Source organism: Limanda limanda, chromosome 16 (genome assembly GCF_963576545.1).
Source record: "Limanda limanda chromosome 16, fLimLim1.1, whole genome shotgun sequence".
NCBI classification, from domain to species: Eukaryota; Metazoa; Chordata; class Actinopteri; order Pleuronectiformes; family Pleuronectidae; genus Limanda; species Limanda limanda.
Genome location: NC_083651.1, coordinates 11,771,978 through 11,779,037, shown reverse-complemented (window position 1 = coordinate 11,779,037; position 7,060 = coordinate 11,771,978).

Genomic DNA, 7,060 nt, shown 5'->3' with positions numbered 1-7,060 from the left:
TTTCTGTTTTCTTTCTTTTTGTTTGAAGAAGTGGTCGCCCCGTTACTTGAATTGTTTTGGATTTGGCTGCAACGCTGTTTACCCCTGAAACTCCAAAAGTGTTCTGTGGACTCAAACACTTCGCCCACCCCTCCACCAGCATAGTGATGAGTAATTAATGAGTGAAATATCCTTTTTGGGTGAACTATCCCTTTAAACCTGGCAAGCATCTGCCTGGAAGTTCTAAGAAATGGTGTTTTTAGCGTGGTTTTCCCCTAATATAGTTACAAGAACAGAAGAAATCCCCTGCAGCTGCTCTGAGCACAGGATTAAAAGAAAGTAAGTACTTGTAAATATGGTCACATTCAGAGATACCAGATTTTGCCAGTAGCAAACCACTCCTGTGAATGGAAACTCACAGGTTTATATAACGTAGTTGTTCCTTCAGACAACTACGTGCAGCCTCACACAGCCAGCTGGTGGGGGCTAGGGTTACACTTCCTGCTCACTCTGTCATTTATCTGCTCATAAATCAGCAGACTTTTATAAGACTCTTAACAAGGGTCTGCAAACACACAAAGGAACGAGCTGCAGACTTAGTGAGATATCAAGTAACACCTCTGCTGGCTTATCAGTATAATTACATGTTGGGGAAAGAGCTGCTCACTTACATTATCCTCTGATTTATTGCCTTACGAGTAGAAATCTCATGCAATCAGGAATTTAATGTGCAAAATTGATGTGCTTCTGCCAAACGTCACATCCAACACAACATTATTCAATCTGCCATCAGTGTCTCCAAACGGATTTCTAAACATTCTCACACACGTACACTGGAATTACAATGTAAAGGTTAACATTTTCTAGAATGCCTCCTATTCCCTGATATTGGATATATACATTTCAAGGCTCATTTCAAATGAAAACATAATTTATTTGAGTTGAGATTAATGAAGCCAAAAGTAGACAGAAACACGGCCCTCTTGTGGTTGGACAACATCACACACGTCCAAAGCAGCAAACTCACCACACCTTCTTCGCTCAGAATAGATTCAACGGTTTTCCAAGGTCCAGGGTGACGTCTTTAAATGTTATGTTATGTCTGAGTAACGGTCCAAAATCCAATGGAAATAAAGGAATGGAGCAAATATTCACAATTTAACTCTCTACTCAATTAATCAACACCTTTTTTTTTGCTATTGCCGATATATCCTAAACTGACTTTTATTTCCTTTAATCGTTGATTTATTCGTCTAAAGAATGCACATCATGGTTCCCAAATTCTTAATGTAAAGTTCCCATATATATATATACCAACAAAAAGACACATTTTGAATTATTGGATTGTAGTGCATCAAAAGCATATTTATTTGAGAGCTTCAATGTCATCTGACCAACTGACTCCAAACATTGAAATTGTATGTATAACCTGTAGAAAGGACACACCTCTTTTAACTAGATTTGAATGCTTTTCATATTCATCTGAATATTTAAAAAGAAACACATAGCTTCCATGTCATGTGACCCACTGACTCAAAACCAATAGTGAATTGGATAAATACTCAAATCAAATAAAAGAGGAGTGTCCTGTATATCTGGAGTATCAATGCGATTAAGTGGGTCACATGACATAGAAGCAATTTTTTTGATTTATTAAATATAATGAAACATTCAAAATATAAGAACGTGGAAAATATATGTATATATGAAAGCTGCAATGACGCGTTTGACCATTTCACTCATTCATGAAAATGTGTCTCACGAGTACGTCACTAAATGTATTTACGCCAATTAAGTACAACTTTGAGATAGTTGTATTTTACATTGAGTATTTCCACTTAATACCAGAGTACTTTTATACCACACTACTTTTCAGAGGGAAATGTTTAATGCTATCTTTATTTTGTATTTATTCAGAGTTTTTATATATAGTATATATATATGTATATTTGTCTTCTTTTCTTTTATTTTTTAAGCCTGTTGGTAAACTGTGGCTGTCTTAAACATGCAATTCTAAATAAACTTTGACTTGACATGACAGGAAATTATGTATACTATATATAGCCCCTACATCTGTTACTATTTACACAAGATTTACTGTATGCCTTTAAAATGAAACTACCAAGCAGAATTACAACTTTTGATATCACTAAATGACGGTGCAGATTAAATTACAATATAATGGCTGCTGTAATAGTTACATTCATCATGTTGCTCTGAGTCTTTTTTGTGTGACTAGCGACAAGATGGAGGAAGTTGGATTTGTTTTCATTTGAAAGAATGATTGCAGTGGAATGACCTAACCATATATTACACACCCAGTGAATTGGCAGCGACTTGAGTGGAAGTCTGTCGCTGGGATCAGCTGCTTCTCTCACATGGACAAGCTTCAACGCACCTGGTCAAGAACAACTGACATTAATGGTACTTCTCATCTGTTCCTCGCTACTCGACCCAAATTATGCTCCAGCACAAAAACACTGCATGTCAGTCAGTCGGCGTGCAGTAATGATTTCCTCCCTCATTCTGTGTTTTCCATTTTTCACCCATGTTGCCCTGCGCTGAAGTGACTGACTTCATACTGGTAACTTGTCCAAACTGGGTCAGTGCACAGCCACTTGTTGCTGCCACTCCTTGTCCAACAGTAACATTTAACACGGTGAGACCGAAGGCGGGCACACCCTCTTGCTCTATTACCGCAGTGATGTCGATTTTCTAATATATTTCTAAATAAAATCAAATGACACCATCGTTGGCCACCAACACACACGATGACCTCACCAGACCACACCAAATAAAAACCAAACCCCTGGAACAATGCTCATACAAAAAACATAACAAAAAAGGGGGCAGCTGGATGCAATTTCTTCTACATGCAACACAATGACCCATTGTACCGGGCTGAGGGTCTGTTTACACAATGTGCTGCACTTGCATAGGAATTAAAACACCCAGCAAGACTCTGGCACACTTATAAGTGTGTGACGCAGGATGATTACTGGCATATACTCTTTTAGAAACTGTCATGGCTACAGACAATCCTATAATCTATACCTGCTGGGGCTAATCTGCTCTTCAGATTATCTGGACGCAACTAAACAACTGACCAACAACATGGTGGAGGAAGCCAATACATCAGTGACTCTCTGCGGAGCACTGACAGTCCTACCAGGAATTAAAATCTATATTTCACCCCTGTTCACACAAAGACAGTGTGAAAAAGTTTAACAATACAATATTTTACCCTAGTAAAAGTACAATTTTTTCTATTAAATACTATTTAAACTTTGTTAGCTGACTAATGACAGCGTCATTGGAGCAGTGAAATTCTTGGGACATGGCAGGCAGCATCTACGCAGTAGACGGGCTTTACAAACATTTTAAAAAATGACATACCATATAACATATAACATAAAACGTTTAACATAGTGAAATGAAGCAGCAGTTTACAGAGTGAAGGAGTGGGGAAGTGCAAGTATTTGCAAGTATCTTCTCTTCAATGGAACACAGTGAGCCAAGACAGACTCATGCAGGGGTTGTGCAGCATTTAAATATATGTATATATATATATATATATATCCCGGTCAGGTGAATCCTCTTATAAGGGTTCCAAGGGTAATACCCTAATTGCTGCACAATATATATATATATATATATATATATATATAGTATATATTCATATATAAAGAATAGGCACTAACCCTGCAGAGATAGAAAAAATCCCATTATATTGTATTGAAGTAGATATACAACGGAGCCTGAGTGTGCATTTTTTTATAAAAAACATTTTACACTTTTATTCAAATGTTTACACAGCTGCACAGTATGGTAACATGGTTAAAGTGGTGAAACAGTATAAAAAGAATATGTTGATGTAACCCTTGGTTACACTAGAATAAGTGTTAATCTGGACCAGGAACATTTGAGACACACGATTCACAGCCTACAATGCAACAATACATTATATTCACTGTTATTTACATGACAGAAGATGGTGTGGGATGATTGGCTGTTAGAGGGTGTTAAACTGTGTGCAGACACACAAAAAGCATGTATACGTCTATAAAAATGACATGGAAGATGCAGATTGCGAAAGGCATGACACCGTCGCAAGAATCTGCGTCGCCTGTGTTTATCGCTCGTGTCTTAAGGGACAGCAAAGGGACGAGAAGCATGTAATGTAAACAAGAAGCTAGGACGGAATCTACGTGTGGATCGGACCTCCGAACAGAACTGACCGTCACGCTGGATGAGAACAAACGAAAAAACCTTCAGGTTCTAATTCGCTGCAGCTGTGAGGATCCACTCGAGGGACGAGAGGGGTCAAGCACAACAAGTCCAGGGAGGATCGTATGAAAATACCGAAGAAAAACACTGGAATTATTCTGTCAGAAGGTTTCACATTGAGGAGCAGGATAATGGCCAAACTGGTAGGCAGATCATTCTTTACCAAGAATTGCTGGTAACCTTGACGTTTTTTCAAAATGAGCCGCAGCTTGAGGTTGTCTCTCTAAAGCACACATGTTATTTATAAGCTTGCTTTTCCTATTCTTTCACTTGCATTACATATGAGATCTGAAAGCAGACCATTTGATCAAATCCCTGGGCCGCTTGCCCCGGAGCATTTTTCCAGTGAAATGTGTTTTCACTTATTTCTGGATCCCAGCTCTATAGAGGGTTCATGCTCCTTCTTTCTCGCCTCACCACTGTTTTCATTTTCTCATGTCTGCAACGCTATACATTTACAAACATAACACCGAAGCTTCTGACTGATGAGGCCCTTAAAGAGGTAGGAAAATCATCTGCCGGTCGAAAACTAGCTGGGAATGACTCTGCATTTATAGTAAGACTTCTTTTACATTGATGAATGGTGAGACACAAATGCTAACACTAAATGTGGCCACTTTATAGTTCAACGTTTTGGGAAATATACTCATCTGATTTCTAGCAAAAACGTAAATGTGAATTTTTCATATTTTTACACATTCTTCGTATGTGAAAGACGAACTCTGGATATTGTCCAGGCCCAATTTCCCAGACATTTTCTGGACTTAATGTCAAAAAGCGGTTTAAGTTTCTTCCAAAAATACCCATATATATATATATATACTCATATTTCCCAAAACACCCAACTAATACAAATCCATTATACAGTCTTGATCCTTTGGTGTTGCTTTTAAATTGTAAAACTTAGTTATTATAAATAAAAAGCTTTCAAAGAGTATTTTTACATGAAGATAGCACCATTGACTAAAAAGCAGCAACTTTCTCTGCGTCTCTCTGACGAAGACCTAAAGAGCCCATTTGAGCCTTAAAGAGACACAAACTCTTATTCAATAAAATCCTATTTGCTAGCAAACACTATATACATATTTACAATTTTACAATCTTCCCTTTTTAAGAATCGACAAATAGAATATGGTGAAACAAAAAGCCCCTAAGCAAAAGTATTACACAGCATTTCATTAGTGTGAATATTTTAAGTCAAAGGAAGATGTCCCGTGGATGAGCATCAGAAAAAAAACACAGATCCTTGATGTCACAGCTCAAGTCAGGAGAGGAAGGCACCGAGGAAGAAGAGTCAGCAGTTCTGCCCATACAGGCAGGGACAGACTCACAGACAGGGGCCCTTCATTAGGAGAATAATTGTGTACTGAATGGCAGTCCTTTTAAACAGCAAGGTCCAGGCTCCGAGGACCACGGCCAAGAAGAAGAAAGTAACAGAGAGCTTCACGTCACACCGAGGCATGTTGCTGTAAAGCAGAAGATAGAGTATATAAACACCAACTTAAAACACACACAAAACAGCCTTTTAGCGTTTGGCGCAAAATATTTCAAACTCTAAACCTAAGTAATTGGTTTTAATGCCTGGTAATGAAATAATATAGGCGCCATATGCAATGAACCCACTAAAAGAACAGTTCAACGTACACTTATCTGCTGAAAAGATTGATACAACTCGATTGCTTGGTTGTAATAAAGCTGGAGCAGCTGGTTAACTTAGCAACTGGAAGATGGTGAAACACAAAGTCTGGCTCTGTCCAGAAAAAAATAATCTTTTAAAATCCAAATCAAAACTCAAACCATAAAGATGACAATAAGTCATTTTAGTGGGGATTTGTACCGGACTATTTCTTGGCTCTACCAAAACCTTCCTGGAGAGTCGTGTGTTTTCGTGCCAGCTGCTCCAGGCCAACAACAAAACCCTGCACGTTAACCTCTGCAAAACTTTGACTTGATATTTCCCAACTTATTTTTTTAGGGCTAAACAAAGGAGATGTATCATGTTGACAAGTGAGCATTAGAGGGCGCTGCTGGGCAAATTCTTTTAACCCCGGACAGAGGCTGCCTTGATTCACCACTTTCCAGTCATTATTCTAGACTAAGCCAAACGTCAGCTAGCTTCAGCTACAGACAGGAGAGTAGAATTGATGCAACAAAGTTCCTTTGTTCCTACAACTTTATCCTGGGACATATTGCAACTCATTTGAAAACTGTACTCCACATCTGAACAAGTGTTTCTTCTCCCATGATGAGTGCCATTTCTTCTTCTATTATTATATTTCTAGTTTGGCCGCCATTTTTCAAAGGGCTAATACCTTTTATGTCCTTTGGTAGATATAGGATTTTATCACCTAGGCCTTGTCTACACTGCGAATATTTTTTTGAACAGATATTTTCCTCCATTTAAAAAAAATTATAAATCCACAAAACCTTTGTTTTACAAAATGTCTCCAACCAGACAAGATCATAAAAGTTACCACAAACAGCATTGCAAGGCAGTCGGTGGCGATAAAGTCTACATCAACAATCTGTCTAATCAGAGAACATTGTGAGCATTTCATCTCCTTCTGACAGTTAGTTAGTCTATGTATTTACACATGGTCACTTTACACAATAGTTTTTATTTTCAGCTAAAAGAAAGTTCTCAGTCACTCTTTCTGTTCATTGCTCTTTGTTCAAAAAGACTTGGATTTCCTAAACATCCGTTTCATCTATAAAGAAAAAATCGAAGGCTGTGAGATCGGTCGGTGTTCTCGTCTCACTGACACTATGAGAAGTAGAATATGTTCGACTTGAT